Genomic DNA, 7,387 nt, shown 5'->3' on the forward strand with positions numbered 1-7,387 from the left:
TAAAACTATAATATTTTCAAAAGTAAAATAAAATAAAACAAATTAAATTTATCGTAGTCAACTCAGTCGACAAAATATGAACATCATCAAGACGTAACATTTCTTCTCCAATGGCTATAAATGACTAGTTTTTTCAAAATAAAAATAGTCGTTAGAACTCATCACACCGGCGTGACAAGTTCTGTTGGATTTTAAAAAAATGTACATTCGCCAACGGTCACCCCAAAGGTGGAAAACTTCAAATTTTTAACCCGTTGGAACTCGTCACACCTACGTGATAAGTTCAATGTCCATTAAAATAATATATTTTTTTGATATTTTTTAAAATTCAAACAAAAATCATTTTATGGGACTCGTCATGCCCGCATAACAACTCCTTGAAAATATATTAAATATATTTGTCCCTAGGGACCCACTTCCCACGACCCATTAAAAATTATATCTCATGGAACTCGTCATACCGGTATGATGAGTTACTTCTCCACTATAACATTTGTCGTAGATCCCAAAAAAAAACAAAGATGGCCTATTAGGCTAAATAATTGGGCTGCTTGGATTATTTCACTAAATCTGCCGAAGAGGAACCTCTAGGAAAGGAAGGATAGTGCTTTTAATGAGTCTAAAACCCATGACCTAAGGCAATACGAAGAAACAATGATAAGTATTTTTGGTCAACCGCCAAATGTGCTTGCTCAAAGTAATGACAATGTTTTAGAATTTAATAGTCATCCTTAAATGATGATCAAGCTTTTTAGGAAGTGTCAATAATAATTAAGGATGATAACGAGTTAAGTCATATCAGATTTTTGGCCCACTCAAACTCAAATCGAAAATTAAAACCCTCTATTCGCACTCGATCAAACTCAGGCTTAGGAGTGTCTCATCTAACCTTAAATCTGACACTGTTTTTAGGTAAAAATATCTACCCGGCTCGAATATAAATTTTTTTTATTACGTAAAATAATTATATAATTAAAAAAATAAAATAGAAAGAAGTATTATTGCAATTATCCTTAAATATATAAAGGATAATTATAATATTATGTTAGGTTAAATCAAATGTTTTCACCTTAAACTCAAAAGCAACCCGATAATATTCTAAAAATCTTATCGATTTAACATGAAAGTAAATTTTTAAAATAAAAAAATTAATCTATCGAATCTAAGTGAAATAGTGATCCCTAATAACAATGTTATTTTTCTAACTATTGGAGAATCCAAAAATAAAATAATCTCAAATATTTTAGTTTTAATACGTTCATTATCACACTAAATTCGATTAAATTTAAGTAAGTTATGGCATCTTTATTTTAATAAGTTTGCAATCCAAACTAGAATTTCAAAAAATAAAGTTTAAAATTGAATAAAATTTACATTATGTTAATAAAATAGTCTTAATCAATTTATATATTTAAATAATATATTTAAAAATAATAATATTTACTGCATATCTACTGATGATATTGATCCTCATCTAAATATATACTTTAGTTACACCCGATAACTTTGTATCAGTTATTTGGTGTCGCCATCTTAACCTTAAAAAAATTAACAATTACATTATTTATTGTCATTTTTAAAATATTTAAATAAATATTTTAAAATATCAAAACTTTAAATATAGGAATTTACCTTGCGTCAAGAAGAAACTCCATAGGAGCGGATGTAATAGGCGTAAACAACGGGAGACGATACCACACCCATGATTGGAGTAAAACTAAATAACCCGTTATATCCGGTTTTTCCTCTAACCACTATGGTCGCCTTGCAAAGTTTACGATACAAAAAAGCTAAAATTGCATAACTCCAACTATATTGGCGACATACAAGAAAATCCTCCAATATCAGAAGGTGTTGGGTGTGCACTAAATTGCTCGATTTATCCGATAGCAAGATCCCTTCAATCAACGTCATAAGATATGCTCGGACTGCATATTTAACCTCTTACTCCGTTGATTGTCAATCTACTATAAATTCTTTTTCCAACCACGTCATCTGTATCTACATCCCATCAATGACATTGGTTGGAGCCTCATTTCCCAATAAATTATAAATAATTGTATATCGCGCATCATTATTGCGAAGCACCAATGACATACCATTAATCGAAACGCCAAGTTGATACGTGACATCTTTCAATGTTACTGTCACTTCACCAGAAGGAAAATGAAACATATGCGTTTTGGGCCACCAACGCCGATAACAGTCCCGACATCACCTTAAAACCACGAAGAAACATCGCTGGATATAATCCATATTGTTGAAGATATATTATAATCCGTTGATGTGGCTCTTCATTCATCATTACTCGATAACGAATGCCTCATTCTTCTTGTTACAATTTGAAAAGAAATTAATTAATAAAATTATATAAATAATAATTATTAATACTATAATTTTTTCAAAAGTAAAAGTAAAATAAAACAAATTAAATTAAATTTACTGTAGTTAACTTAGTCAACGAAATATGAACATCATAAAGACGTAACATTTCTTCTCTTGAGGTCATTTCAACATAAAATCTTCAACAAAAAAGTTTACTCTCAAAAGAATGTTTGATTTCAAGTGAAAAATCAATCCAACCCAAACCTCATTTATACTACTCTAACCAACGACTATAAATGACTAGGCTTTTTCAAATTAAAAATAGTCATTGGAACTCATCACACCGGCGTGACGAGCCGTTGGAATTAAAAAAATGCTCGTTCGCCAACAGTCCACCCAACGATCGAAAACTTCAAATTTTTGACCCGTTAGAACTCGTCACACCGGCGTGATGAGTTCAATGTCCATTAAAATAATATATTTTTCCGATATTTTTTAAAATTCCAAAAAAATTTATTTTTTTGTGGGACTTGAAAATATATTAAATATATTCGGGGCCAGGGACCCACTTCCCACAGCCCATTAAAAAATTATATCTCATGTAACTCATCACACCGGCATGACAAGTTACTTCTCCACTATAGCATTTTTGGTAAATCCCAAAATAAAAACAAAGATGGCCTATTAGGCTAAATAATGGGCCGCTTGGATTATTTCACTAAATTTGTCGAAGAGAAACCTCTAGGAAAGGAAAGATAGTGCTTCTAATGGGTCTAAAACCCATGACCTAAGGCAATATAGAGAAACAATGATAAGTATTTTGGTCAACCTCCAAATGTGCTTGCTCAAAGTAATGAAAATGTTTTAGAATTTAATAGTCATCCTTAGATGATGATCATGCTTTTTAGGAAGTGTCAATAATAATTAAGGATGATAACAAGTTAAGTCAGATCAAATTTTTGGCCCACTCAAACTCAAATCGAAAATTGAAACCCTCTACTCGCACTCGATAAAACTCAAGCTTAGGAGGGTCTCATCTAACCATAAATTCGACATTGTTTTTAGGTTAAAACATGTACCCGACTCGAATATAAATTTATTTTTATTAGGTAAATAATGATATAATTAAAAATATAAAATATAAAGAAGCATTATTGCAATTATCCTTAAATATATAAAGGATAATTATAATATTATGTTAGGTAAAGTTAATTTTTTTTTCACCTTATCGATTTAATCTGAACATGAATTTTTAAAATAAAAAAATAACCTATCGAATCCAAATGAAATGGTAATCCCTAATAACAATGTTATTTTTCTAACTATTGGAGAATCCAAAAAATAAATATTCTCAAATATTTTAGTTTTAACACGTTCATTATCACGCTAAATTCGAATAAATTTAAGTAACTTATGGCATCTTTATTGTAATAAGTTTGCAATCCAAACTAGAATTTCAAAAAATAAAGTTTAAAATTGAATAAAATTTACATTATGTTAATTAAATAATCTTAATCAATTTAGATATTTAAATAATATATTTTAAAGAATAATATTTACCGCATATCTACCGACGATATCAATCTTCATCTGGATATCTACTTTGATTATACATAAAAACATTATATCGGTTATTTGGTGTCATAATCTAAACAAAAAAAAACAATTATATTATTTATTATCATTTTCAAAATATTTAAATATATATTTTAAAATTACTCTTCACGTTGGCCCTTATTCCAGTTGTGGCCCGTACACCGTTGATCTGGGTTTGTTTTATCTCGCCCTTTATTTTAATTTTATTTTCTAAAAAAGAAAACCTTTATTTCCACCCTCTCCCCCTTTCGTTGTACTAATAAAAGGCCAACAAAGGGAGGCAAGTAAGGCGTTTATCCCGAAAAATCACTTTTTTCATTTAATATTTTTGATCAGACACCGTTCAGACTATATTTCTTGATCTAACACCTTTTGCAGAAAGGCGCACTCCCTGCACTGCGCTTTACGCCACGTGGTCGAAGGCGCGCCCCCGGGGGCGCACCTTACCAAATGTGTAAAAAACCCGAGTGTTAATTTTGTAAATATTTTTAAACGGGTGCCAAATACGTCATTAATTTTATTATGGTGACATTTGTGTAAAAACGTCAGCATTTTGAATTGTGCAGTCACCCCCACACGACACAAGCACGACACGGTTCCAGGTTGTGAACTGGTTAGGGTCTTGTCACAAGTTAATAAAGTGGACAGTGTGTATAGTGGTTGAGTTTATTAGTATTTTAGTTTCACAAGTTTATTTTTATAATAATAATTTTTTTATAATTTTAAAAATTATGAATTTCATATATTTTGAAAAAAAATATTTTCTTTTAAAATTAATTGTTTAAAAATATAAAATATTAAAATACACTTTTAATTACAATTAAGAGATCAAATGAATTATTATTCATTAATTTTTATTTTTTTAACAACGGTTAATAATGTTTATTCATTTTTAATAAAATTATTTTGATTTTTGCATTAAAATTATACAATACGTATAATCTAGTATAGGAAAACTTTGAGGGTAAATATTTTAAAATATGAATAATTTTATAAAAGTTTTATAATTAGTATTTATTTTACAAAATGATGATGATGATAATAATAAATATTTTATAATTTTAAAAATTATAAATTTCATATATTTTTTAAAAAATTATTACCTTTTAAAATTAATTGTTTAAAAATATAAAAATAAACTTTTAATTACAATTGAGTGATCAAATGAATTATTATTTATTAATTTTTAATTTTTAACAACAGTTAATAATGTTTATTCATTTTTAATAAAATTATTTAAATTTTTGCATTAAAATTACATAATACATATAATCTAGTATATAAAAACTTTGAGGATAAGTATTTTAAAATATGAATAATTTTATAAAAGTTTTATAACTAGTATTTCTTTTACAAAATGATGATGATGATGATAAATATTTATAATTTAAAAAATTATAAATTTCATAAATTTTTGAAAAAATTATTACCTTTCAAAATTAATTGTTTAAAAATATAAAAAATATTAAAATAAACTTTTAATTACAATTGAGGGATAAAATGAATTATTATTCAATATTTTTTTTAAAATATATGAAATTTATAATTTTTAAAATTATAAAAAATTTATTATTATAAAAAATAAACTTGTGACACTAAAATAATAAACTCAACCACTACACATATTGTCCACTTCATTAAAACCTGGAACCGTGCAGTGTGGGGTGTATGCACAATTCAAAATGCTGACGTTTTTACACAAATGTCACCATAATAGGAATTAATGACGTATTTGACACCCATTTAAAAATATTTACAAAACAAGCATTCGGATTTTTTACACATTTGGTAAGGTGCGCCCCCGGGGCGCGCCTTCGACCACATTGCGTAAAGCGCGGTGTAGGGGTGCGCCTTCCTGCAAAGGATGTTAGATCGAAAAATATAGTCTAAACGATGTATGACAGGGAAATATATAGAGTTAGAGTGATATTTCGGGAGAAACGCCCTGTTAAAAAGCTTTGAGCGCTTAGTGACAAAAAGGGAGAATGGGGAGCCGTACAAATGGCGTCGCAGGTGGTAGCAGCAATCGACTGGTGGATAAAGGAGCTGATTTTGCCAATTACTTCTGCACTTATGCTTTTCTTTACCACCAGAAAGAGATGCTCAGTGATCGAGTTCGCATGGACGCTTACTACAATGCTGTTTTTAAGAACAAACATTACTTCCACGGAAAGTAACGCCTTTTCCTTTTCTTTTCTGCCTTAAAGTTTAGAACTTAAAGTTTAAAGAAACCCTTTTACGTTTGGGTATTAAGTTAGTAAGTTGGTAAAATTTATATTATCAGCGAGAGACAGTTGGGTGTTATTGTTTTGTTGTTTGAAATGCCTCGAAGTTAATCTCTTGTTTCCTTTCGTGCTTTGTTACACCTTAGTGGAGATAGACTTGAGAAAGCTACGAAAGTCTAAAAAATTTAAAGCAGAACATTTTTAGATAACATGCAACTATTATAAACCAAGAAAGCAAAGAAAATGAATAAATTTTGAAAGGGGTGTTCAGTTTTCTTATTGAGTACATTGCTATTGTATATATCGTTTTGGGGTGGATCGTTTTAGGTCCTTTTTACTTTTAAATATTAGTTGAATAAGACCTTTTCCCTCTCAATTTTTATATTTAAATAATTTGTTGAACTTTGTTCTTTCATTGTAAAGAAAATTAGCGCCTTCCAATGTTTGGTCATAGTTCCGTCTCTGGTTAGATGCAGGAACCGGAAGTGGCATTCTAGCCATCTGGTCTTCCCAGGCTGGTGCAAGGAAGGTATATGCTGTTGAAGCAACCAATATGTCAGCATGCCCGGACTCTTGTTCAGGCAAACAATCTTCAAGATATCATTGAAGTGATTGAAGGCTCTATGGAAAAAGTTGTTTTGCCAGAGAAAGGTTGGTATCATCAGGTTTACTTGTTAGTTAAATCCAGGTTGTTAAAATGAGTATTTAAGTCCCCCCCTGATCTTAGATTTTGGTTAATGAGCAGTTTGGTATCATCAGGTTTACTTGTTAGTTAAATCCAGGTTGTTAAAATGAGTATTTAAGTCCCCCCCTGATCTTAGATTTTGGTTAATGAGCAGTTGATGTGATTATATCAGAGTGGATGACACAATTTCTCTTGCGTTAGTCTATATTTAACTCTGTGATCTGTGCTCGAGATCGTTGGCCGAAACCAACTGGAGTCATGTAAGGAGCTTTTTAGAAGTTCATTCACCTGTTTATCATTTTAAGGGTTTTTTTTTGTCTCATGTTTCATTAGTTTGGCATTTTTCTCTTGCGTTAGTCTATATTTAACTCTGTGATCTGTGCTCGAGATCGTTGGCCGAAACCAACTGGAGTCATGTAAGGAGCTTTTTAGAAGTTCATTCACCTGTTTATCATTTTAAGGGTTTTTTTTTATGTCTCATGTTTCATTAGTTTGGCATTTTTCTCTTGCGTTAGTATATATTTAACTCTGTGATCTGTGCTCGAGATCGTTGGCC

General features: G+C 30.0%; 1 pseudogene; it reads left to right on the forward strand.

Moving 5' to 3' along the window:
• The first annotated feature begins 5,887 nt into the window (after positions 1-5,887).
• LOC120176688 lies at positions 5,888-7,095 on the forward strand (annotated as a pseudogene).
• Positions 7,096-7,387: the final 292 nt, after the last annotated feature.

Source organism: Hibiscus syriacus, unplaced genomic scaffold (genome assembly GCF_006381635.1).
Source record: "Hibiscus syriacus cultivar Baekdansim isolate YM2019G1 unplaced genomic scaffold, ASM638163v2 tig00003403_pilon, whole genome shotgun sequence".
Classification (NCBI taxonomy): Eukaryota; Viridiplantae; Streptophyta; class Magnoliopsida; order Malvales; family Malvaceae; genus Hibiscus; species Hibiscus syriacus.